Consider the following 27,205-nt stretch of genomic DNA (forward strand, 5'->3'; position numbering starts at 1 on the left):
AGCTCCCAGAGAGCCCTGGGGGGGAGGGAGCCCGGGAGCCTCCTAGCCAGGGAATCTGGGGAGTGTAGTTTGCCCAGCTGGGAAGTCCAGGCAGAGAATGGGCAAGGGGACTTCAACTCCCAGGGTGCAACGGGCTCCCAGGGGCCATGGAGGCATTGGGTATTATTCAGGGAGGAGTAAGGTTTCAAGTTGTTCAGGGCAGAGCCATACCCAGCTGGGAGCTCGAGCGGCCTCTTGTCCAGTGGGGATGGGCCTGGCTGCTCTTCTGCAGGTTATAACCTGACCCCCTGTCCCTGGGCTAGTGTGATGCAACAGCAAACAAAAGCTGCACACACACACAATGCAAAACAAACTGAGCACACACAATGTACCCGCAAACGAAGTGCACCCACCTTTTAAAGCTAAGCAAAATGCACACCCATTGCAACACCACCCAAAAGCTGCAGGCGCCATGCAACACAAAGTAAACACACAAAATGCAACACCAAACAACAGCTGTGCAGACAATGCAACGCCAAATGAAATGCGAGCACACATTGCAACACCAAACAAAAGCCGCACACATAATGCAACAAACACGGAGCCCACAAAATGCAATGGAATACAAACTGAACATGTAATGCAGCACCAGACAAAAGCTGTACGCACAATGCAACATCAAATGAGCTGTAGACACAATGCAACACAAATTGAACAGATGCAGCAACACCAAAGAAAAGTTGTACCCACAATGCAACAGCAAAAAAGCTATGTACACAATGTGCACACGTGAACATCCCACTGCACACAATGCAACACAACAGTCGTCTAGCATTTTAGTAACTGTATTTCCCCAATGAATCGCAGAGCTAATATGTGTGTTTCCTCTCACTGGATTCAACAAACAAACTAGACAGCTCTGCCCCAGGGAAACCGCAGTTTCCAATATTGCTAACCTCAAGAGATCAAACAGCATGAGTGGGGCCCAACAATAATGAGATTTAAAAAAACAAAACAAACAAACTGTGTTTTTCTGGTCTGTCTTTTGATTGTTGAACTCCCCCTGGCCATCCCCCGTGTGTGTGCACGTGTGTGTGTGTGTGTGTGTGTGTGACCATTAGTGCCATTCACTCTCTCCACTTTATCAGGTCAGAAGATTTTGGCCCCTGCTGCAGATGCTCTCACCCCACATCTGCCCCTCCCCGGCCCAGCAATTAATTCTGCCCCAACCTCCAGACCAATCCTGTCCCTCACATCTCCCACCCCCACATCTACCCAGTTCCCATCCAGCCTCCCCTCCTCCCTAGGAGGTGGGTAAGCAGGTCAGGTAGCCAATCAGAGGGGGTCAAGTGTGACTCCGGAGTAGATCTGGATTCACACCAGTTCAAATAAGATGTGGCGACCGTGCCTAGCTTTACAGAGTTAGACAAAGCCGTGACTGAGATCATAGCAGAGGGAGTGTGGAACGAAAACAGCGCAGGCAAGGGCACCAAGAGGTGTTTTCCGATTCCCAATCAGGTGAAGAGGCTGAGACGTAGAGGGAGGTTGTTCCAGGTTGCAGAGAAGATGGGTCTTGCCCTGACAATGATGAGATTCTACAAGTGGCAACAAGCAGGGAGATAGGGGAGGGTTAGAGACAAAAGTGGCCCGTGACCACGTCTGGACCTTCGTGCATAGAGGGTTGTGCAAAGAAGAAGGGGAATCTGCCATTGTTATTGTCTGAGCCAACTGAGGTCTAATATGCAGCTTGACATCGTTTCTCTGTTGATCTGTCTGTAATTCAGGAACTTTTGAATGCCACATTGGATCCGTTCCACAATTTCAGGGAATGTTCTAGGTGTCAGTGGGTAGAATCCTAGTGAGATTGGTGAAAACCAGGAAAACTGGAAGGGGGAAATGGGGGACACCTGGTGGATTGGCCATGGCATGGGCAGGAGAAAATGTTGGGGCACGTAGAGCCCCTGCCATGTGGTGGAGGGAAAAAGGGGAACGAGGGGCTGGGCACAGAGTCCCTGCAGAAGACAAATAAAAATCCCAACGTTGTCATTTTTAGCTCATGAAAGCTTATGCTCAAATAAATTGGTTCGTCTCTAAGGTGCCCCAAGTACTCCTTTTCTTTTTATGATTTTTAAGTCAATCTCAATCCCAATTTGTTATTTTTGAATGCTTGGGGTTGGCAATACTGAAAACTGCATACTCAGTGAAACAGCAAACAGCACAGCAACGTCAGACTATACACACTGAGCACAATGCAACACAATCTGAGCACACATGATGCAACAGCAAACCTAGCCCAGCAGCGTCAGACTATACACACAACTTCAGACTGCATACAAGCCAACACAAACTGAGCACACTCAATGCGACACCAAACACACAACTGCAACACCAAACTGCGTACACAATGCAATGCCAAACAGCACACAATGTAACACCAAACACACAGTACAACACCAAAGTACACAATGCGGCACCAAACTGAGCACACAACATCAAACAAACACAGAATGCAACACCAAATGGAGTACACAGTGCAACACCCAACTGAACACCCAACACCAAACACACAATGCAACACCATACTTATTACACAATGCAATACCAAACAAAAGCTGGATGCACAGCTTAACACAAACCAAGCACATATTGCATCACCAAATCAAACACACTTGGTGGCACCGACCTGCATGTAGATGGTGCTTTACAGATATGCGGGAAAGATGTATTCCCCTGGCCCAAACAGCTCTCAAGGTCCCTGGACCTTGCAATGAAGGGGATCCAGAGGAGGGGGTGGAGCTAGGATGGGGGCTGATGTGGTTTTGTGTCTGCACAATTCTGCCGGAGCTGAAGGCTGGTGAGTGTAGCAGGGTGGGTGAGAATGGCGGAAGAGGATCCCATTTCAGGTTTGAGGCGGGTGCTGAGGGGAGTCACTCCTGACAGAGGGGCTGTAAGAGAGGCCCTTGAGTCACCCTGAGGGAAGAGTGGCAGCTTTGGATGTTGCCCATCTTGAGTTCCTGTCCTGGGTGTGCTTCTGAGTCACCGTGGGAACTTGGATGAGTCACTTCCCTGTTCTCGTGCCTCAGTTTCCCTATCTGTAAAACAGGAACGACTATACTCACCCACCTACCCTGCAGGTGAGGATTAGTTAGGTAATCCCTGCATGTTGCTCCCATCATGGGAAGTGCTATTATTATTATATATGCCAGGTGTCAGGGCATCAGAATCCAGACCCCAAAATGAGGGCAAAAGCAGCATTGCCAGTCCTAAGTGGTGTTCAAAACCCATGAGTCAGGCTTCGAAAAAGTCCTGAGATTAGCTTTAAAAACACGAGATTTTTTTAAAAAGCCATTGGGGGCTCTTTTTATTCGCCTTTTGAGCCTCATGCCACGTTTTCGAGCTGTTCTCTGCAACCATCAGGCTTAGAACTGGCCTTTATTTTTTAAGCAAATGCTGAGATTTTCAGGAATTCTCCTGACTCCAGGTGCTGGGGCTTGGAAAGAAACAAGGAGCATTGCAGAACACATGATGAAAGCATTAGAGCTGCTGATTCTGTAAAAGTCTCTTCCCTGGTTTGCTTGGCAAATGAGCTCATTTGCATCATCCCCACAATGTTGGGTTTATCGTCTCCACCCCTATCCCCTCCCCACCCCCCTGTGAATCAGAGCTGTCATCCTTCCTCCAGGGACTGCCTGCTATTGTAGCATCCTTCCTGAACACATCTGGCTGGGCTAGGCAGTCCCTGTTTGCTTTAACTCCCTTGGCTGGGATTTCCTCCTCTCTTAATAAAAGGCAGGCCAAGAGGAAGCTAGTTTGATTGGATCGGTTATTTATTATTTCTACAGTGCTGTAAACGTGCCTGGCACTTTACATGCAAATAAAAAACAACTCAGGGCCTGATCCTTTAACCCCATCAAAGGCCAGGTCTAGCTGCAATTTTGGTACCTGTTTAACTGTGTTGATGAGGTAGGTTTGAGTTTTCATGTAGTTGAATTGCTGCAATCCATAGCAATTTTACTGTGGAACTGTGCCTTACGCCATTATAGATTATTCCCTGTGAGTTAAGTGATTTCAGAGGAAGAATGGCCTAGTGGCTAGACTAGGGGACTGATGCATAGAAGACCTGGGTTCTATTCCCCGCTTTACTAGCTGACCTTAAATGAATCTCTGTGCCTGTTTCCTCATCAATGAAACAGGGATAATGATACTTATCTCCTTTGTAAAGTGCTTTGAGATCCGGAGATGGAAAACACTCTGTAAGAGCTGGGGATTTATTAATAAAAAAGAAACCAGTTTCAAACCAATAGAGCCATATAAAAACTGCGTGTAGATCTTAGACTAGCCTACAGAGCTAATGGTATGAACGACGGACACAGGATTGGGCCCTGAACCAAGATATAACCCAAGGTGGGTCATCAATCTGGCAGCAAGAATAACTCCAAGGGTGTTATTTAACTCTAAGCAAACCCCAGGCAAAGACACTTCAGAACCAGGAACACACTGGAGGCAAATTTCAGGATAGTGATTCTTCACTGAACTGTTAAGTACTTTGCAGTTACATGAAAGGCAGCCAGGGCCAGTGGGTGCGACTGTGGACCCCTGGTTCTATTCCAGACTCTGCTACTGTCCTTGGGCAAGTCAGTTCCCTCCTCCTGTGCCTCAGTTTCCCCTTCTGATCTATTCAGAGTGAGCTCTTCAGGGCAGGGACTATCTCTCACTCTGTGTCCGCGCAGCACCTGGCATGATGGGGTCCTGATCTTGGCCCAGGCCAATAATAAAAATGATTGCGAGGTTTAATGCAATGTACAAAGATGAATCAGTGCCAGGGGAAGTGAGACACTGCGAAGGGAAGGGTGTTGCCCAAGGTCAATAGATCCCAAATCTCTTGTCTCACAAGTTTATTCTTCAGAGGTTTCAAGAGCCGGCCTTCTTGTGAACCTGGCTGCCACCTGCTTGCCCTCAGCTGTCTCTGACACTGCTCTCCACCGAACCTCCCTCCTAACGTGGGTTGGGTCAAGTTAAATGAAGGCAAATGCTCCTGATTTACCTAGCTCACGGCACCATGAGCACCTTTCGTAGTCCCTTCTAGGAGAGCTGCCACATGGTTGTAAATCACGGGCCAGATCTGTAGCTGGTGACTCCGCCGGTGTAGAGCCCCTTGCAATCTCTCCTGCTTATGAACTATTGGCTGTTAATTACAGGTTGCTGTAGCGGTAACTCCCACTTGTCCATAATGGCATCACTCTCCCCTTGCTTTGGGACAAGCACCAAACAGATCAATCATTAACCCTCTTTGCCAGGGATGTCTCAGGGATCCTGGCAGGAGGCGGGGGAGGCCTGCCAGCCCGTTTGTCTCCATCCTCGTCTTCCTGCTGCCTAGACGAGGGCGGTAGCAGCTACCAGTGCAGGGCTTGCTGGGTTGGCCCAGCATTGAGCATGACTGACAGAGCCACATGAGACTATGAAAGGCAGAAAGGGATAAGGCGGGGGAGGGAGGGGAGAGTTGGTGGGGGGCAGTAGGCCCAGGGGCTGAAGAGATGAATGTTAAGAACCTAGCAGGCTGGAATAGATAGAGGGGTGTGCCTGGGAATGGATAGATAAATAGGTGTGCGTGAGGATGGATAGATAGATAGATAGATAGATAGATAGATAGATAGATGTGTATGGGAAGGCATGGATGGATAGTTAGGTAGATGGGTGGGTATGAGGATAGATAGATGTACATGGGGGTAGATGGGTCTCCATGGGGATGGACAGACAGATGGGGATGGATGGATAGATGGGTGTGTATAGGGGTGGATGGATAGATAGATGTGCATGGGGACAGATGGGTGTGCATGGGGATGGACAGACAGATGAGGATGGATGGATATGTGTGCATGGGGACGGATGGATAGATAGATGTACATGGGGTAGATGGGGATGGACAGACAGATGGGGATGGATGGAGTGGTAGATAGATGTGCATGGGGACGAATGGATAGATAGATGTGCATGGGGACAGATGGGTGTGCATGGGGATGGACAGACAGATGGGGATGGATGGAGAGGTAAGCGTGGTCATGCCGAATAGGTGGCTGTGCTGCATTTGGGGCATTTCTGCAGCAATTGCTGAGCAGCTGATGTTGGAAAATGAGTCTCCTTCATGATTTTGAATCAGTAGCTTGGAGCCTCAGATACCCCACCTGCCCGTTCCCTTGTGCCCCTCCCCCTGTCCATCCACCGTGGGGGTCACAGACCTCAGAGAGAAGAGGCCTCTCCCGCAGGGTGGAGGCAGCTCCCCTTTGGCTCTGGGGCCGCCACACTCAGCGACGTCCTGACGTGGCCCTTGAAAGATGGGCTGGTGGGATCTAGGATGCTCTGATTCCTCCCTCCCTCCTGCCCTGTCTCTGGGCAACACCGGGCTGCTGCTATGGCAACAGGTGTGTGTGAAGGCTCCCTGATGCACCATCCCCCTCCTCACTCCCTGTGAAGCTCTCCCCACATTACAGCTCAGGAGACTGCCTGGGGTGGGGACCCTTGAATCTTGTCCAGATGTTGCCTGGTACTGCTGAGCAGTGGTACAAGAGGAGGGTCCGTGGCCAGGTCACTGGTCCTCAGCTGCAGCTTGGCCTCAAGGGGCGGGGATGTGCCAAAGAGACCAAGGGCAGAGGGTTGTCCTGGGCTGGGACAGGAACTAGGGGGAAGGGTCCCAGGGAGATGGGAACGGTGCCGGGGGGGAGGTTTGCCTACGCTGTAGTGGAAGGTGTGATTGCAGCTGGGCTAGGCATACCCAACTGGCTTTAATTTAGCAGGAACAGGGTGAACAGGCATGCACAGGGCTCCAGGTACGTTCTTGTCTTGCTAGCCCACGCTGGAGAGCGTTCTACTGCATCTCCACTGCTCTTCCTAGCTGTGCTGGCGAGATGAAATGCCCGCCCCACTGCAGTCATGCCTCCTGATTGCAGTGCAGACATACCTTGCACCCTAAAGAAGCTGCTTTTTGGTGACAGGGCAGTGGGGACTTTGCCACCTCCCCCCATCCATGGGACATATTCTGTAAATACACAGTGCACTGGGGAAGACCCCGAGTCTGCCTCACTCATCCTGCTCCAGATGGGAAACCCACTTATCACTTGGGGTCGGGCAAATAATAGATTTTTCAGTCCTCGGGAAATTCCAAAAATTTGTGGGGAAAAATCATTCATTTTGGGAGGCTCCATAAACAAAATTTTCAGAGTCAAAAAGTCAAAGAAAAAAAATTAATCTTGGGTCGCACTAAACGTTTCGTTTTGATTTGGGCCTTTTAAAAACCTATGATGATTGTTTGCAGTCATGAAATCAAAGCAACCTTTGAAACGAAAATTGAGATGTTTTAGATTTTTCTGGAATTTTTTACCAGTTTTTTTCGCCCAGAGAAACAATTTGGTGAAACTGGCGTGAAATGGCAAAATGTTTCAGACGCCCCGAATCTTCATTTTTTGGCAAAAAAGAGTTTTGAGTGAAAAATTTCAGCGGACTCCAGGCAGGAGGGTCCAGTGGTTAGGGCCCTCTGACAGGGCAGACCTGGGTTCAAGTACGACAGACTTACTTTGGGCAAGTCACTTAGTCTCTCTGTGTGTCAGTTCCCCAGCTGTGCAAGGGGGGTAATAGCTCTGCCTCCAATGGGGGTTGTGAGCGCTCTTAGATGGATCGAACTAGGCATTTTGTGCAGAGATGTGGACAAATTGGAGCTAGTCCAGAGGAGAGCAACACCTGCGATTGGCCGTTTAGAAAACCTGACCTATACGTTGAAAGAACTGGACGTGTGCAGTCAAGAGAAGGCTGCAGGGGGACACGAGAACAGCCTTCACATATGGAAGAGGTTGTTATAAAGAGGAGGGTGATCAGCTGTTCTTCGTATCCACCAAAGGTCAGGCAAGAAGGGGTCGGCTTAATTTGAAGCACAGAAGGTTTAATTGGGATATTGGGGGGAGCTTTCTGACCCTAAGGATAGCGAAGGTCTGGAGCAGGGTACCTGGGGTGGCTTTAGAGTCCCCGTCACTGGAGGTTTTTAAAGATAGGTTGGACAAACACCTGTTGGGGCCCGATGACCTTCGAGGTCCCTACGTCTCTATGATTCTGTGACAGGCTCCAAGGACCTTTCAGCACTTCTCGTGGGAACTGGGTCCACAGCCAGAGATTTCGCTGCTGGGGAGGTTTTCCCGCTCGTCTCCTCTCAGTCCTGGGGGTTTGCACCTTCCAAGCACCCGCTTCTGAGCAGGGATAACTGGTCCGACAAGCAGGAGCAGATGGCAGCGCTGGGAGGCAGGGGATGCCAAGTCATGAGCTGCCAGGGCCTGGCAGCTCATCTCGCTGTGCCCGGGAGAGGGCTGATAAAGGGAGGGAGGGGGCATGTGCTCATGAGGGTGGGCTCTTGTGAACCTGCCTGTTTGTTCATTAGGGCATGTTAGTGTGTGGGTGGGAGTGTGACCCTACAATAACAAACCAGCATGGGCAACCAGACACTGGCAAATGACCCTACAAGAAGAATACTGTCTGACGCTCACAACCAAATGCACAGCCCAGCAACCCTACAATAACAAACAGTATGCACACCCCATCAACCCTACAGTAACAAACTGTGTGCACAGCCCAGCAACCCTACAATAACAAACCGTGTGCACAGCCCAGCAACACACCAGCAGCCCTACAATAACAAACCCTTCTGCAAAACATGTACCCCTTCAACAACTCACCAGCCTCCGCAGGTCAGAGCTTGCAAGTAACCCTGCAATAAACAAACCAGCAGGCTTGGACCCTGCTGAGGAGTGAGGCTGCAATAAAGCCACTAGTGCCTCCAGAGCTCCCGAGTTTTAACGAGACCCACCGGGGCAGGCCAAGGGCTCAGAACGAACCCAACACTAATGAAGCCGCGTCTGCAGGGGACGCGGGAAGGGAACTATCCTGTGATGACAGTATGGGCTTGAAAGCTACCTGGGGTTTTCTATAGTAAAGAACAATGTGAGGCTTGTTTGAATCGTGATATAAAATACCTTGCGCGCGTCCTTTCAAGATCCAGCATTGTCTAGCATCAGCAGGATTCTTATTAACCTGGAGGGGGTCGCGTGACAGCGGGGGGGAGAGGGGAACATCATTAGCTCGGCATAAAAATCCCCATGCCCCTGGCAGGCCAGGCACCGTGGCTTGTGCTGCAGTTTGGAGGGTGGGTGGTGGCTGCGATTCCGCATCCGCCACGGGGTGCTAAAAATCACAGACCACCGCGTGAGAGGGACCTAATTAAGCCCGACTCGTCTGCCTTTCATTAGCGCGTCAGATGCCGGGCCCTGGCATGGAAGTGAACAGAAGGAGCTGTTGTATCGGCAATCTCTGGCCAACCTTCGCTGTGTTGTGTGCCAGCCTGGCTTGCTGCGCCAGCCCCCCGTTCTGCTCTCAGCCCCCCCTCTTGTCGATCGGGGGGCACCCTGCACTGAGGGGGGCAGTCCTTCGCAGCCCTCCACTGGAGGTGAACGAGAACAGGGAGCCAGACCTTTCTGGCCCCTTCAGTGGACACCTGAATGGGGAACATCTGATTTTGCTGCTCTTTCTTTCCTTATGATTATTTATTAGGTGTATTATGGTAGTGCCTCAGAGCCCCATTCATGGACCAGGACCTCATGGTGCTAGGCGCTGTCCACTATTTATTAGGTGTATTATGGTAGTGTCAACTAACCCTGGTTATGGAGCAGGACTCCATGGTGCTAGATGCTGTATGTTATTTATTAGGTGTATTACGGTAGCTCCGAGGAGCCCTGGTCATGGACCTGGACCCCCTGGTGCTAGGCGCTGTACAGACACAGACCAAAAAGGCAGTCCGTGCCCCATAGAGCTTTACCTTGGAAATATCCGGGGTGTCAAGCCCTGTCTCCCCTGAGTTAGAGGGATGTCTCCTTGGATGGCTCTGAGGGTGGATTGGGATTCCCCCCAGCCTTTAGATGAGGGGGGTGTGGTGCTGTAGCATGGTAACAAGCCGTGGAAGAGGGGCAGCCTCCCACCACAGCCGGCCTCCTTGGGCCCAGCTGTTCCCTGCCCGCTGCACCTCCTTCTCTTCCCTGGGCCTTGCCATGGATGGCTCATGGAGCTCCTGGCGAGGCCCTGTGCCAGGCAGGTCTCTGCTTTCCTGTAGGCCTCCTTTATTTGCAGGTGGCCCCGGGGCTTGGGAAGGGGATGGGGCAGGATTTCTTTTCAAATCCAGCCAGATGGAAGAAATTGCAGACCTGTTCTTACTGGGAGAGGCATCCACCCTGTGCCCCCAGGACTGGCGCAATCCAGCCCCCTGGGGAGGGAGCCTCAGGACAGGGCAGGGCACAGAGACTGGGGTTCCCCTGGGGAGGGGGGTGGTAGCATGGAGCAGAGATGCATTGGCAAAATGGGGGCGGTGTGTGTTGATCTCACCCAGCTTGACAGGGTTGGGCATCTTATACCCACTCCCTACCCCCTGAGTGGGTACAGGGCAGAGCTCAGAGCAGCTGCTGGGGGCGGGAGATAGGGGCTGGGATCCCTATGCAGCAGCCCTATGGCTCCATCGCCTGCGGCCCGTGCCTTAGTTTCCCTTCCACCCAGGAAGCTCTTCCCCTGGCCAGGCCCGAGAGCTCTGCGCGGGGGACAAGAAGCCAGAGTTTACAAGCCAGGATCTGTCTGGTAATGAAGCAAATTCAATTTTACGGTGCCCCGCTGGTCAATATGTTAAATATGAGTGGGCCGGACGCTGACAGCTCAATGGCAAAATCAATGGAGCGCCACTGTGCACCGGATCGCCGCACCGGGCCCCTCAGAGAGCCCTGGGGCTAGGAGCGGGGGGAACCCGCAGCAGCGATGGGGGCTCTGGGCATTAGCAGGAGCCAGGGCTCCTGGGCTGGGATTAAGACTCTGTGCTCCCAAAGCGTCTCGCGGCTTCCTGTTCCCACCTCCTCAGTTCACTCCCCTTGCCTCCCACCCCCCCAGCTCCATCTCACCACCACTCCTTACCCCTCTGCCCCCCACCACCCTGCCTCTGCTGCCCCCTATTCCACCCTTCCCCGTGCCCCTCCTGCCACCCCTCCCCTGCTCTATCCCTTCCCCCCTGTTCCCCAGGGCTTGGCCCCCCTCTGTCCCTGATGAAGCTGGTTGGGGGGGTCTCCTGCCTTCCCCAGGGCTCTGCCTCCGTCTCCTGGGGGCAGCAGGGCAACTCCCCCCCACAAACCCAGAGCATCCTGCACTGGGGCCCAGGCTTCCTGACAGTGTCTGTTATGGGGCCAGGCCCCCCAGAACCACACTGCTGCCCAGGTACCATGCTGGGTCCTGGCTCTGTGTGCGTGTCCATCCCACTATAAGGATGACGACCAGCTGCCCGGCCCCCAGGACCCCAAGGGGGTCTAGTCTTGGACAGAGATGGGGACCATCTCCCTGCATTTTTCAGTACTGTGAGCCCCCCTCCCGGTCCCATCCCCATGAGCCTGAGTCCTCCCTGACCATGTCCCCGTGAGGCCCCAGCCTCCCTCACCAGACACATCCCAACAAGCCCCCGGCCACATCCCCGTGAGCCCCATGCCCCTGGCCACCTCCTCATGAGCCCCTGCCCCCCAGCCATGTCCTCGTGAGTCGCCGCCCTCCTGGTCACCTCCTTGTGAGCCCTGGCCACGTCCCTGTTGTGACAGCTTATGCCACATTGCCCAAGCCTCACTTGGGTACTGACAAATACCCGGCTGGAACCAGTCTGGGTGTTAGGATTGTTAAAATAGATATCACGTGTCGTGTGCTTCGTGGTTGGACTTCACTGAATGCTTGCAAGCTCCTGCCTCACCTAATCTCACCGGAGGCCCAGAGACAGCAGATGACCTATTGTGGAACATCAGAGGACAAGAGATGCTGCTGACTGCTCCCTGCCCCCCCACCCCATGAACCGGAGACAGGCAAGTGAATCCCTCCCATCCGCTGAACTGGCGGCTCAGAGAAGGGGGAAAGGGAATAAAAACCCTCAACAAGGAGAAACTGTAGCTCTGTGCTGCTTGCACGCTCGAGGGCAGGTTTGCTCGGGATAAACAAGAGATCCCCAGTGCTTGGGCTGGATTAGCCCTAAAGGACACATAGAGCTTGCTGGTTATAGAAGCGTCTATTACCTTGTGAAACGACAGACTGTAACTCATTTGTGTGGGTATGCTCACCTGCTTTAACCTTGTAACTAACTCGCTTGTTTCCGTTTCCTATGTAATAAATCTTTAGCTCCTTTAGGATAGGATTGACTCCAAGCGTTGTCTTTGGGGTGAGAGCCAAGTTACAATTGACCTGGGGTAAGTGACTGGTCCTTTGGGACTGGGAATAACCTGAATATTGCTGTGATCCTTGGTGTAAGGGACCAGCTATCACAAAGACAGGCCCACTTGGGTGGCAAGACAGATCCAAGCACTGAAGGGGGCTGTTGGTGACTCCAGGCTAAGGCTGGTCTAGTGCCCCAGGAGTTCACACTTGATATCTGGCTGGTGAAATGTAAGTATCAAACTCTCAGCCAATTTGGGGTTTGTGCCCTGGTTCCTCACGCTCTGCCCTGAGGTTGGCACTTGCATTCCCTGCACGTCCACCTGTCTGGAGGCAGCTGCAAATTCAAAGGCTTTCATTAGGCAGCGCGATTTGCTGGCCTGTTCCCGGCTGGTGCTGGCGCCGGGTCCACCAGCAGCAGCTGGGCCGAGCAGACGGCTCTGCATCCCGGCTTGGCTGGGCCGAGCATGCCTGGGTCTATTTCCCAGCCTCGAGGCCCTGCCAGATGGGGACGGTGCCACGGCCTCGGATTGGCTGAGAATTGCTGCTTCCGCAGCCCCTGCCAGGAGCTGCCAGGCTCTCAGACCACGGCAGGTGCTGGGGTCACGGCTCTCAACTTCCCCTTATTTGGTGGCACGTTCTGCTCGCTCCAAGGCCCGGCTCCATCTGGCTGAGCTGGGCCTGGCTCCCCGGCCTGGCGCTGCTGCCAGGGCTGCAGCTCAGAGCTGGTGCTGCTCTTCCCTGCCACACGCTTTCTCTGCCATCCCTGCTCTGGTCACCTCTGCCTCTCACCAGCCTTCACTGTGCCTTGTGCCCCGTATGCACTGGGAGCTGACGAGTGCTGATCACTCAGGAAAGGGAGCCCAGGGACACGCAGGGAACCAGTGCCAGAGCCATGAACTGAGCCTAGGCCCCCTGCATCCCTAGGCACGAGGCCACTGCTAGGACCCATGCACTATCCTCTCCGCACCCTAGGCGGGCACAGAGCAGGTGGAATCACCCTGGCACGGGGCCCATGCACCCAGCTGGCTCCTTCCAATCCATGCTGCCCCTGGTGCAGAGTTGAGGGGCTGGAGGAGGGAGGGGGAGCGGGCAGGGCTGCGGCAATTCGATGTCCTTGCAAAGTGTCCCAGGAGCTGGATCTCTGTGCAGCGTGTGCTGGGCACCACCTCTGTCCTGAGTAATGGGGCTCCAAACAGGCACTAGGGCAGGAGAAAACCTGCCCCTGTGCACATGAGCTCTCCTGCCTTCTGGGACGAGCTCCCTCCCTCCCCTCCCCCCACCCCCAGGCCCATGTCTTCCTAGTAGAGTCTCGGCTGGCCAGCTGGCAACAGAAACAGCAGGGGGAGGACTCATCTCCTCTGGCGCCAAACATCCACTCTCCAAGTTCCACAAGAGCTAGTGGAGAATCCCCATTGGGGCTAGGGATATAGGGTCTATGTCACCAAGCTGAATAGTTCCGATTCCATCCACCGGGGGGCAGTGGTACACACCCACTCTAGCCCTCATATTATACCCATAGCTCAGCAGCCTGCAAGAGCTTTGCTGGTTTCTCCGGGAGGTGTGTGTATGTGTGTGGGGAGGAGCGAGGGCGGGGAATGAAAGGCTCCAGAGATATACACTCCCAAATCAGAAGTAGCTCAGCAGGGCTGTGTGGCTCCAATCCAGATCAAGGCCCCATTGTGTCGGGTGCTGCACAGACACAGCCCCTGCCCCATACTGCTCACAGTCTGAATAAAGAAGGGTGGGAGAGGAAACTGAGTCACAGGGAGGGGCAGGGACTCACCCAAGGTCCCACAGCAGAGCTGGGACTAGAACCCAGGCGTCCTGGTTACTGATGCTGGCTGCTTAGCTATAGGGCCAGCTCACTGGCCAGGGCCCTAGCCCAAGTAGCATTAATGGGTGTGAGTTTCACCTATGTTTCCCCCGCCATTGTCACCCCAGCCTCCCTTGGGGACGCATTTATGGCCATCTGCCCTGCGCTGCGATGCCAGGGGACGGTGGCGGGGTCCCCGGCGCTGCCCTGGCAATCAGCGATTAGGCGAGCCACTGGCTGGATAATTGCTGAGCGTGTGCGTTGCTTGCTGCAGCTGGGGTCTGGAGCGTTATTGCGAAGTCCCCACGGAGGAAAACGACTCTGCCCGCCGCCTGACTGAGTGCGCTAATTAATTAAAGCTCGGCGCCGGCGGGGGGGCACCCGGACGGAGCCAGCCCAGCCCAAATCCAAGTGCTGGCAAGGTGCTGGGCTGCAGAGAGAACCAGTCCTGGGCAGAAGGGGCTGGAGGCTGGTGCCCTCTACTGACCCACAGGGCAAGCACTCTTCAAGGCCACCAGGTCTGGCCCGCCACGGCCCAGTCAGTGCTCGGCCTCGCTGCTGGGCCGGCCCATCAGGGGCAGTTAGCAGGACAGTGCGATGGGCGGGGGAGAACGGAAGAGCTGGTCTTAATGGATGTGACAGCCGGACAGATGTGTCTGGGGCTGGACAGATAGTCAGTGGTCCCCCCCGCCCACTGCACAGCCCCCCCCTCAGTTCAACCCCCTCAGCTCAATGCAGGGTCACCTCCCCCGCAGCTCAATGCACAGCCCCCCCATGCAATCTCCCCACAACCCAATGCAGGGTCACCTTCCCCCCAGCTCAATGCACGGTCCCCCCCCCACTCAGTGCAATCCCCCCCAACTCAATGCAGGGTCACCTCCCGCACCAGCTCAATGCACAGCCCCCACACCTCACCCTGGCATATGCTCCTTCCTTGCATAGGTCTGGATGGGAGAAGGGGAAGGAGCCAGAACCTGTGGGACGGGCAGGTGTTGTGGGGATCCGACTGCCGTGCCAGCCATGTCCCTGGGCTGCCAGGAGGGCGAAGATGCCGGAAGGGTTTGTTCTTTTTAAAGGCATCGGACGGTAGCACTTGGAGGCCCCAGCCAAGATCCTTACATGCCAGGACAGGGCCTGCCCAGACACAGCCCCTGCCCACAAAGCTCACAGCCTGAACAAAGGGAACAAACTTGCCCAAAGTCAAAGCCAGGAAGGCAAACCAGCAATCCTGAGTACCAGCCCAGCACCCTACCTGCTAGGCCACACTGCGACACCAGCATAGCCCCTGAGCAGGAATCCCATGGGCAGGGGCAGGGCTGTCCCCTCCTGCCAGCTGTGGAGGGCACGCAAGGCATTGGTGCTCATGGCCCTTGCAGCCATTGCCGTCTCCACTAAGACTTCCAGTCAGGGCCCGATTAGTACCCCCTGAAATCCTCACATCTTCTGACACAAGGGTTCTGTGACAGCTTTAGCTTGCAGAGACAGTGCATCGTGGCCCCGATCCTCCCGCGGTGTCCGGGTACTCCTGAAATACCCCTAATAAACAGCAAAGACCATACGAATCCAGCCCAAACCCACAGGGACCTGGGAATATCTGGTCTGTTGAGGCTGTCGGTCCCCCAGGTTGCTGCAGGTTACGAAAGCAGGCGCGGCCTAGTGGGTAGCGTGCTGCATAGGACTGGGAGCTGGGAAAGCTGGGTTCTATCCCCAGCTTGCTCTCCTGGGTGACTTTGTGCGAGTTATTTCTCACTGGGCCTCAGCAGCAAAATGGGGACCATGCTCCCGACCTGGGATCTTTGGGTACAAAGTGCTTTATGAGGCCTAAGCGGTGTTATTATCTCGCCCCTCAGGTGGGCACTGTCATTTCAAGGTCTCGGTGGATGCTAAATCCGTGCCAAGCTGGGCTCCAGAGACCTCTTGCATCCATCATGGGAAGGGGCTGGCGGCTGAAGAATTTGACATCAGCAGCTCGGATTTGGGGGTCGAGCCTCCCCAGGGAGGTCAGGACAGTCCAACCGGAGCCAGCAAGGGAGGGGCTGCCAGTAGCAGCTGCTAAACCAAGAGATTGGCCACAGACAAACCGTCCAGCTGCCTGGTTTTCTTGGTGTCTGCTCAACTCCTTGTTCCCAAGCAGGGAAATGGGACTTCAAAGAGACTTTATTCGGGACAGATCCTTGCTGCTCTGGGCAGTGTCATTGCACAATACCCAGGCTGGGGATGCGCTGAGCTCCTACTGACCTGGGAGCCTGGGACATCGCCCCCTTCTGGATGGTGTGGGGCTCTGCAAGGGGGGCTGGTCCACTAGCCTTTGGCTGGGCAGAGGGCGGCTCCCTCAGCGGAGAGGGAAGCGGTAGGGAGGGGAACAAGGGTTGGCCGAGTCCAGAGAATCCGATTCAATGAGGCTTTGTCGACAGGCTGAGCTAGGCCAGCATGAGACAAAGACAGGTGCCTGGGGGTTTACAGCAGGGGGAGCCCCCCCAGAGTGGGGTCACATCCCACTGGAGGTGTGTTTCCTGATTTGGTGTCAGGCTGCCCCGCAGGCCCCATCTTTCTTCATCGCCCCTCCCTGATCCCCGACAGCCTGCGGGATCTCTCGCACTCAGGCAGCATCAGCATCTTGCAGTCTCAGCCTCTCCTCTCTCCCCCGAGCCACTCCACTCTGGCGCACCCGGTGCGTGCCTCCCCGTTTCTGGCTCTCCATTGTGGCCGCGGCTGGTGCAGGGGACAACTTCGGGAGCTCTGATCACGTCCATGTCTGACTCAGCTGCAAGCCCCAGCACGGTTCTTCCCCCACCCCCTGCAAAAAAAAAACAAACCAAAACAAAAAAAAACACACTGGAGAACCAGCCAAGCTTTTGGGTCCTCCTACCACCATCAGTAGTTGGTGGCTGCACTCCGAGGCCACCAAAAATATTGTTGTGAGAACCCCTGGCCTAGGGTTTCGCAGCCCCCGCTCCCTCTGCTTCTGCGCAGGCCCACCCCCGTCAAGTGCCTTTCGTTACTGAGCATGGGGCAGGTCCGGGGCTAGCTGCATCAGCTGGAGTCCAGCTGTGGGTTCGTCAGATGCTTCCTTTGCACCCCCCAGTGCACCACGTTTAACCTCTCCCTGATGCATCAACGCTCTCATGAGGCCGCCGTCCTGAGAACATCCCCCTCCACGTTCCTGGCCAAGGCTTTGCAGCAGCCGGAACCAGAAACAGGAGGGGGGGATTGACCCAAATAGCCCCCTGGGAATCTCCCCCAGGGAAACTGATGCCTTTTCTCCCAGCTTGCACCTACGGGATCCCCCCAGAGACTTGGAGAACTGGAGCCAGGTCTGATGTGTCCTGCTGGAAGGTAGGGTGGGGGCACCAGGACTCCGGGGTTCTCAGCACTGCCTTCCTGTTTGGACATGTGCTTAGCAAAAAGACTTACTTGCGGCTGGGCCAGCCGGCATCTACCTGGGGAGTGATGGGCTCTGATAACTGGGGTTCCACTCCCATCGAGGCACAGACTGAAATAACGCAGAGGCCGGACTCCCACATGGTCAGCCCGCAGCACCTCTCATGGTGACACTGATGATCAGATTCTCCAATCTGCCCAACCCCTACCCCACAGGCTGATCCCTTCAGAGAATCCAGCCTCTGATTTGGAGCTAAATGGGGAGCTGAGCTCTTGGAAATCGGGCCCCAAGTCCTGTACTGGATGGGCCAGAAGTGCCTAAGAACTGATAAAAGGCGACCAGTTCTGGCTGCCTCCCTTGTTTAGTTAACGTGGGGGCTGGAGAGAGGCAATGGCTGCTTTGCTTTCTGTCGTGCCTTGGAAACCTTTCTCCTTGTCTAATGAGAGTGAAGCTCTGCAATGCTCAGCCCCCACTTGCAGCCCCCCTGGAAATCCATCCATGGCACCCCCACAGCTCTGCTAGTGCCCCTCAATCCCGACCAGCAGCCCCCTGCTATGCCGGCCTTGGGCTCCCTACATACATAGCTCTGCCGATACCCCTCAATCCTGACCAGCAGCCCCCTGCTATGCCGGCCCTGGGCTCCCTACATACATAGCTCTGCCGATACCCCTCAATCCAGACCTTCAATATTTCTAACCCTAGGCATCCCATGAGCAGACACAGCCACAGCAAACACAAGCGGCTCCCACTTGGCACCTCACTTTTCCTGCTTGCACCCCAATTTTGGAGTCTTGGAGAGGGGTTCAAAGGCAGCCACATGAGACACCTCCCATCTTCATTGCTGGAACCAAAAATCCCGTCCTTCTTCTACTTACTAAACAACCCATACAAGCAGCAGACAATTCTGCACCCCCCCCCCCCACTGCAGGAGCTAAGCGGAGACCCAGCAGACTCGTTCCACGAGTGACCTTCCCGAGGATCTGAACCCGGTTTTCCTGAGACAGCTAGTGGCTCGGGTTCCCCTCCCTCCGCACCCATGCGAAAGCACTGCCGATTTGTAATGGGCACCACATTTTGGAGAAAGCTTTATGCTCAGCAATTAGTTTTTACGATTACACCTTTAACGTGACTTATCCTTAAGGACAAACTGCAAAGGGAAGGAGACCCCCCCCCAGCCTCATAGCTGAGTCCCACAGCCCCCAAATTCCACTGCCCCCGGTCGCCCAGTGGGACAAATGGACCGTACCCCGTGGACATATTTGATCCAGGCCAGGGAGAATTGGCCCGACAGCAGGAGAGAGAGAAGCGAAATGGGCAGGAATTGTTCCGAAAAGAAAAAAGGTGACACAATTAGGAATAATAAAATTCTTCATAAAGCCGAGATATACATGTTCTAACACCCGGTAATTGCTAAATTGCTGAGCCATCTGCTGGCTTGTTTTACGTAAATTACCAGTCATATATAAGCCTCTGTGTATAGCATCTTGGAGTTGGAGAAGACCCGATGACTTTTAATGGGGCCTGGGGAACCATCGGACGCTTTTAATTACTTAAAAAAAAATCCCTTTGCCTTTGGGGGTGGGGAGGGATGCGAGATCCCCCCCGCCACCTGCCCATTTTAAAGCGGTTGGTATGGGTTGTTTCACTGTGAAGGGGGAGTGGGGCTGGTATCATGGTAACCTCTCCGCAGCCCCTCGGGGGGGTCTCAAGGTGTTTTGTGGTCAGGAGCGGAGGGAGACGCACAGTCAGGTGTTCAGTAAGGGTGGGTGTTTCATGGCCTTGTTTTGTGGCTGGGGAAACTGAGGCACTGAATGTTGATTCACTCAATGCTCACAGAGAACCAGTGACAGAAGCCAGCTGCCTTCCACCCCATTAGACCCCCACACGCCCTCCCAGAGCTGGGGATGGAACCCAGGAGTCCTAACTCTCACACCTTTGCTCAAATTGCCACACTTCCTTTCCCAAATGGAGAAAGGCCTGCTAGGGCCACAAGCCCTCTTCCCCTTCCACCGGCAGCTGCATAGGGTGCCCAGAGGATGCCCCGCGTACCCTCTGCCCCACAGGGCTGGGCTGCAGATTTCAAAGTCATTGGTGATGCCGGAGATCAGGCTGGTCCCTTCGACCTAGAAACAGGATCATTCCCTGGAGCCCTCAGGGGTCTGTCTGAAGAAGAACCAGGATCTGACCCCCACCTCTCTGTGACTGGCCCAGCCCGATCTCCCTCACTCCCCTGGCTTCTGCCCCCTGCTCTGGGATGGGGGTCAGCCGAGCAGCACCATATCCCATCAGGGACCCCCTTGGCTACTTTAGAATTGGGTGCTGAGCCACGTTGTCATGGTGACAGGACCCCATTGGTATGATCTTGGACTTGGGTCAGCACCATGACGATGCTCTGGAGACTCTGGTGACTCCCAGACTCAGGGGCTGGTGGTCAGGGCAGGCAGCCCCACTAGCCCCCACTGGCTAACTCTATCCTGCCGCACTGGCCTGGCTGCCATTCGGTTACCTCGGGGCTCCTAGTGGTCAGGGCCCAGTGGAGACGTCTCTCCTGCACCGCCTGGCAGAAGTCAGTGGGAACGCCCAGAAGTCGTCTCTCTTGGCCCAGGCAAACCCCCATGGCATCCCAGCTGGGCCAGAAGTTTTGGGGATCTGCCCCCTCCCAACAGATTCTGGGTGCTGATCAGAGCCCCGCAGCTGAACCCTTGAAAGCTTCTGCCATGGCTGGTCAGGTCCCCCTCCCTCCCTCCCGCCACAGGGGTTCAGAGGGGCCCATGACCTCCAGGATCGGGCTCTGTTGGGGATCCCAACCACTGCATCTCTAAGCCCCCTCCCCATCATGCCTCCCCCTGGAAGCTGCTAGCTCCCAGTCAGAAGTGGCCTTTCCCAGGGGGGAGGGCGGAAAGGGGGGGGGCGAAGGGGCAAAGGAGGGGGAAATGGGGGACGGGAGAGAAGCGAGTGAAGGAGAAAATCCGGCGGAGGAGAAAAGGGGGAACGAGCCAGGGCCGGCGGGCTGGTGAATCAGACACTGCAGAATTCCAAACTGCTGTCCCTCCCCCACAAGATGGGGCCCAGCCCCAAGAACAGACCCTCCCCCTCCCCCCCCCCCGCCGCTCCCCGTGGCCATTTTCCTGGCTCCCGCTAAAAGGGGCGGCAACGGGGGACTCTCCGGAGCAGCCATTTAGTATGCATAGAATAGCAGAGAACCAGGCACATCTGCTTAGCACAGCAAGTCCTGTCATATAACTGTCTCCCTCACTATCTGTCCATAAAGAATGTCCCGGAATTGGTGTAATTCAGAGAAATTAATGATAGCTTTATGTGGGATTGGACCCCAGAGGAGCCTTAACACTTCATAGTCCATCTGATCAGTTATACACATCGCTCCATAGCAACCATTTGGACCCCGGCCAGCCGCATTAAAGGTTATTACTAAAAACATGACCTGAAAAGCGAGCGCCGCATTATGGGCCGAAATAAGGCAGCGCCGGCAGGCGCGGGGGAAGGGGAGGAGGCGAACGGGGACCGAACTCGCGAAGCAAAGTTTCAGCAAAAAGCCGCCCGCCCCCGTCGCTTTCCTTTCCCGTTTCCAGGGGTGAAACTGACAGAGGGTTTGGCTCAGGGAGGGGTGTGTGTGTGCGGTGTTGGGCAATCGGATCGCTCCCCTACCCCGTTCCCAGCCTCAGGAGGGTTTCTCGGCGGGAGGGATAGCTCAGTGGTTGGAGCATTGGCCTGCTGAACCCAGGGTTGTGAGTTCAATCCTGGAGGGGGCGATTTAGGGATCTGGGGCAAATATTGCGGATTGGCCCTGCTTTGAGCAGGGGGTTGGACTAGATGATCTCCTGAGGTCCCTTCCAACCCTGATATTCTATGATTCTATGCATGGGGGTGGATAGATCTTGGTCCTCCTCCACCCACCCCAGGCTGGGATCCAAAGGGAAGGGGGTGGCTGTGGGTTAGAGTGTCTTGGTGGGAGGGGGGCGGGTTGGCAGGGCAAGGGCAAGGCGGACGTTTGGAAGTCAAGACCAGGTCTATCTGGGAGGGCAACGCTATGTGAGGTGGACATGGTGCCCACAGGCCATGTGGATGGAGCAGGGTTCTCTGATCGCCCACCCTGCGGCTCTGGGGCAGTATGGCACCTGCGGGAACACAGCTCTGCCCCCTTGATCTGGAGGGGAAGGACAACAGCGCTCACCGGTTGAATTTGGGGTAGGGAAGGGGAAAAGAGGAGGTGCTCTCTAGGCTCCACCCACAAAACAAGTCCCGCCCATGTGAGTCAACACCTCCCCCTGGTGGCTCAGCCGGGGAGTGGGTTTGGTTCCTAGGCAAAGTGATGCTAGTAGAGGGGCTGTGATAGATAGCAGGGGTGGGCCAGCCTAGCAGCACCAAGGGAGGGTTAGTTCGAGGAGGCGCTGGGTGATGAGCATGTCTGTGCCAGCAAAGGCTGGCGGCTCCAGGCAGAGCCCTGCTGGGCCGAGGGCAGCACGGGGAGGAGCCGTCTAGCAGCAGGAGACAGGACTGGGGCTGCTGTGGTCTCTCCCATCTTCCAGCATGGCCTTGCAATGTTCTGGGAGGTGTGCACAAGCATGGCCCATGGCGCCCCAGACAGCACCCCTCATGGGGGGGGGGGTCAGGGATGGGTGATGGTGCCCACGTCCCGCAGCCCTCCTCGTGGCAGAGGATGGCTGGGGTTGGGCCTTGATGGGCAGAAAGGGGGTTCGTAACTGAGGCTGCTGGGCGCTGACAGACCCTGGGGTTCTCCCCAGCTATGACCAGGTGCTGCCTGGTGCCGCTGCAGGGGGTGCCCTAGATCCTGGCCGGCGGAGCCACGGACTGGATGGCCGACTTCGCCATGTGCCCTGGGGGGGGGACTGGGAGCCACGTGACCCTCAGGGATTGGCAGCCTTTTCGTTTAACCACCCCTTCCACCATGGTGTGTAATGAGTCAGGGGGTCTCAGCCCAGTACCTAGTGCCCATGCTTCCACCTCCCAAAAGGCACCACATGGGCAGCTGCCAAGGATGGGCTGAGACACGGAGCCTGAGCCCCCCTCATGTCCCTTGGGCGTAGGGGGTCCCCCTGGTATCGCAGGGGGAGAGCGCTTTGGAACTGCCGGCACCGGCCCTGTTCTGTGGATGGAGAGAAGGCGCCAGCCTCCAGCGCCACCCACCCGGCGCCTCCCCGTAGCGCAGATGGCAGCTCAGGGCCCCTCCCTCAAACAGGCCAGAGCCGGAAGCCCTCAAGGATGGGGCAGTTTGGGTCCAGATATGGGGCTGGGGCCCATCTTCAGGGCGGCTTATTGGGCACCGTCTCTCGCCCCCCCTCCGCTGACTCCATGGCTGTGGGTCATTGAGTCAGCTACGCAGCACACAGGGCCCAGTGCTCTCCTGAGACCCCCCCTTTCCAGCCGATGCCCACCATCTCCCTAGGCACTGGGGGGATCAGATCTTCCCCCCGGCCCTGATCCAAACAGGGCGAGCTGCTGGCTCCCCAAGCTGCTCTTCAGGAAGAGCGATGCCCGGTGCGCCTCCCTGCATCCCCACCCCCCACAGTCAATTAGCTCCTAATTAAGCAGATGAGCCAGGCATCTCTGCTACACCTGCACCTGGGCTCCTGCATGTTGCTTCTAGGGAGGAGGGGTCATCCCTCCCCCCAGCATGGACCATGCAGACAGCTCAGATTTAGCCCCCTGCAAGAGACCATTAGACTGGGAGGACCCGGTCCTCAATCCAGACAAGAGGTGGGGCTGAACAGGGACCGTAGCCCCCACCCCCAGTGCCTCTTGCCCTCCCAACCCCCACCCCCAGCAGGCCGAGCCCAGGGAGAGGGGAGTCTCATGTCTTGCGGATGGTGAGAGCCTCCTCCCGGATTTTGCAAAGCACTGTGTAGGTGACTGGTAAAGAAAAGCACAAAGGAGCCGTGATCCCAGGGCTGCCTGCCCCTCTTTCCTCGGCAGCAGCGTCCCAGGGATCCCAAGTGTATCATGAGATTCGATGTGACTTTGTTTCATCAGGCACCAGCTTCTGGAGTCATGGAGTGACAGGCGAACCTCAGCTGTCATTGAAATCACGAAAGGGCAGAAAATGGGAGTAACGGGACCCCGAAAGGCTAAGAAATCAGGGAGCCAAGAAAACCCCACGATATTTTCAAACCTCACAATTTTACAATGATCTCACGACTTCCAGGCCAATCTTTTCATGCCAGTTGCATCGTTTTTACACCCATCTCCCCATGTTAAAGCCAGTCTCGCGATTCTGATGCCAGTCTCCTGATCTTTTACCCCAGTCTCACAATTTGGAACACGGGATGCCGGCCATGCTGCTGGCTCACGTACTTGACTCTTGCACCTACGGTCCTGCCCTTTCGCCAGGAGGGGTCAGTAGTTTGTAGCCTGGCACCACAGGTGCCCGAAACCCACCTCTCGGACAGGTGACCTGCAAGAGAAGCAGCAGGGTTGGACAGTTAGAGGCATCCGGGGAGGAGGGGGGAAGCTGTAATGAGGCCCTGGTGGTCTGTCACAATAGAAACTCCTGGACTCATCTCCCACCGGGACAGTTTATGGTAAAGTGGGCTGCTGGCTGGATCGTGGCCAGAGTAAGCAAATTCTGCTTCATGCAGAGGCAAAGTGAACTTTGACTGATGGTTTAAACTTTGGGGTGGGTGTTTTTAGCACCTGTCATTACAAAACCTAAACTTAATTTCCCCAATACAAATTTCCCCCTACTGTTACTCATACCTTCTTGTCAACTGTCTGTAATGGGCTCCTCTCTTACCGCTTCAGAAGTTATTTCTCCTCCCTTGGGATCCTGCTGTTAATTGATTTCTCTCATTAGACTAAACAGAAAAGGAGGACTTGTGGCACCTTAGAGACTAACCAATTTATTTGAGCATGAGCTTTCGTGAGCTACAGCTCACTGCATCCGATGAAGTGAGCTGCAGCTCACGAAAGCTCATGCTCAAATAAATTGGTTAGTCTCTAAGGTGCCACAAGTCCTCCTTTTCTTTTTGCGAATACCGACTAACACGGCTGCTCCTCTGAAACCTCTCATTAGACTGACCTCGCCCTTGGTAAAGCAACCCCCATCCTTTCATGTATTTATACCTGCTCCTGTATTTCCACTCCACACATCTGAGGAAGTGGGTTCTAACCCACAAAAGCTTATGCCCAAATAAATTTGTTCATCTCTAAAGTCCCACAAAGACTCCTTGTTATTTTAGCACCTGTGTAACTGTGATGCCTGACCTTAGAGGCACTAGTAGGGAGAGTGGTGAGAACAGGGGATTGGGAGCCAGAACTCCTGGGTTCTATTCCTAGTACTGACAGGGAATGTGGCGAGAACGGGAATTGGGAGCCAGGACTCCGGGGTTCTATTCCTAGCGCTGATAGGGAGCAAGGTGAGAACGGGGGGTTGGGATTAGGACTCCCGGTGCTGACAGGAGCATGGCTAGAATGGGATGGGCACCAGAACTCCTGGGTTCTCGTCTTGGCACTGACAGGAGTGTACTTAGACCAGGGGACTGGAATCAGGACTCCTGGGTTCTATTCCTGGCACTGAATGGGCGCATAGCTAGAACAGGGGGCCGTGAATCAGACCTGCTGAGTTCTATTCCAAGCCCTGCCGTGAATGTACTCTGGGATCTTACTTCCCCTCTCTGAGGAAGGGGCCTTTGGAGGCTCCAGAGAGGGTCCCACTCCTATCAGTGCTGAGGAGGCGGGGGTAGCAGTGGGTGTGATGCCTTATCCATTGGCACCCCCCAGCCCCGCTGGCTTTAAGTGTGACAGCCGCTAGCCCGTGCAGGCATTTCTGAGTTGATTTAAGGGAGCCTGGCCTGGAGCAGACAGCGTGTTACAATGCCATGTAAAAACACAGCAACACTCATCTTGTGAAGCGATGATACAGGCAATCAAGGCCAATTAAGGACAGCGCTTCTTATCAGCAGGGCCATATATCATTGCTCCAACCCGGCTTATCAGCCAGCCATGGCCTCCCCCTAACCCTGCCTGCCAGCCACGCGCTCTCCATGAGCGATGTCAGCTCCGCCCAGGGTCTGCCGTGGGGCTTGAACAACTTCTACAGCCCAAGAGCCCTTGGCATGCTGAAGTCGAGAGCTGAAGTGCAGCCACCTCTGGGGCAGTGCGGGGAGTCAGGGATGGCAAATGAGGAGGGCACTGAGATCTCGGACACCCCATGCACCAAGCTGTCTGGGATCAGGAAAAACAGAGCTGGGATTCAAACCCCTAATGCCAAGGAGGGGAGGGTGTCCTAGCCCAAGAGCCAGATTGCTAAGCCATCCCTGGGCAGGCTGCAGGGCTACTGGCGCTCTCCTGGGCTCTAGACCCTCAGTGTGTCAGCTGATGGACTTGAAACCATGTTCTCTAAATTCTCGGGGTGGGCGAGATCCGGGTCAGAACCAGAACCCTGATCTGCTGGGCTGGCTCATTTGAACAAACCCTTGGCTCCAGCCTGAAATTGGCCCAGTCAGACACAAGCTCTCTCCATGCCGGGCTCTGCCTTCTCCTGAGCCTGGGGGAAGGGCCCCTCTGGAGCTGCCCCTTGCCTGAGGGATCAGTGCTCAGCCCATTCATTGGGGATCTCAGGGCACCTTACAAAGGGGAGCTAACGATTTCCCCAGGCTGGGCTGGTGCCATTCACTGCACTGATAGTTTGCTGGTAAAGTCTCCCCTCCCCTCCCAGTTCCACAGCTGCCTCCTAGATCCACCCCCCTCAGTTCAGTGCAGCCCCTGGCTCTGCCCCCAACCCTGGGGCCCCTATGCTCCATCATTGCCAGATCCACCTGGCCCATGCACTCAGCCCCCAACCCCAATCAGGCTCCTCTTCCTCCCCCATCCTGGGCCCTCTCTGCCCCAGGGCCCTGGCGCCCTGCAAGGACAGGAGCGCACAGAGCTCAGCATCCCGCAGGGCAGAGCCCCAAAGGGCCAGTGCCCCGCTGCCCCCCAACAGCCCGCCAGCTCCTAGCTTCGTCCTAAGGGACGGGAGTAGCGCCGGTGCCGTGCCTCCCTCCCCGTGTCCTGCCTGGGCCTTAGGGGCAGTAGCAATTCCTGCTCCCCCACCCCCAGATCCAGCCCGCAGACCTGTGGATTGGTGTCTGTGCTATGCATTGATAGCAGAAGCTGGGAAGGCAAAAACGGCACAACCTACTGCCACCTGGTGGCCCACGGCTGGGAGTACAGCGCCTCAGGCCAGAAGTCACTTGAAAAACCACTAAACCATTGGCATAGCCTCCTGCCACCAGGCACCTCCCTGGGGCTGTTAGCCAAGATGCTGCCTGTGTTTCTCCAGCACCCAAAGCCCTTGCTAGAGCTTATTAGGCAGAGAGGAGGGTCTTTCCTAGGGGCCGCTGGGCGGCGCGTGGTCTGTAAGTCCCGGCGTGAGCAGAGAAATCGGCTGCTTCAGGGGCTTTCCAACCATCAGACAAAGGCAGGGCACGATCCCAGGGGCTGGGAGCTGCAGGTTCCCCATGGAAAGGAGATGCAGACGGGAGGGCTGCACCTATGGAGGAGGGAGGTGCTGGATTCGCCATCTCTTGGGCCAAATGTTCCATTGAATGAAAATTGCTTTGAAAACCAGGTTTCAGAGTAACAGCCGTGTTAGTCTGTATTCGCAGAAAGAAAAGGAGGACTTGTGGCACCTTAGAGACTAACCAATTTATTTGAGCATGAGCTTTCGTGAGCTACAGCTCACTTCATCGGATGCATCTGTAGCCCACGAAAGCTCATGCTCAAATAAATTGGTTAGTCTCTAAGGTGCCACAAGTCCTCCT

General features: G+C 55.4%; 1 protein-coding gene across 1 annotated transcript in view; it reads right to left on the reverse strand.

Moving 5' to 3' along the window:
• Nucleotides 1-27,205, reverse strand: part of ATP5MC2 (ATP synthase membrane subunit c locus 2) — a 231,272-nt gene that overhangs the window by 113,948 nt on the left and 90,119 nt on the right. The gene's annotated exons all lie outside the window — the stretch shown is intronic.

Source organism: Lepidochelys kempii, chromosome 20, assembly GCF_965140265.1.
Source record: "Lepidochelys kempii isolate rLepKem1 chromosome 20, rLepKem1.hap2, whole genome shotgun sequence".
In the NCBI taxonomy this organism is placed as follows: Eukaryota; Metazoa; Chordata; order Testudines; family Cheloniidae; genus Lepidochelys; species Lepidochelys kempii.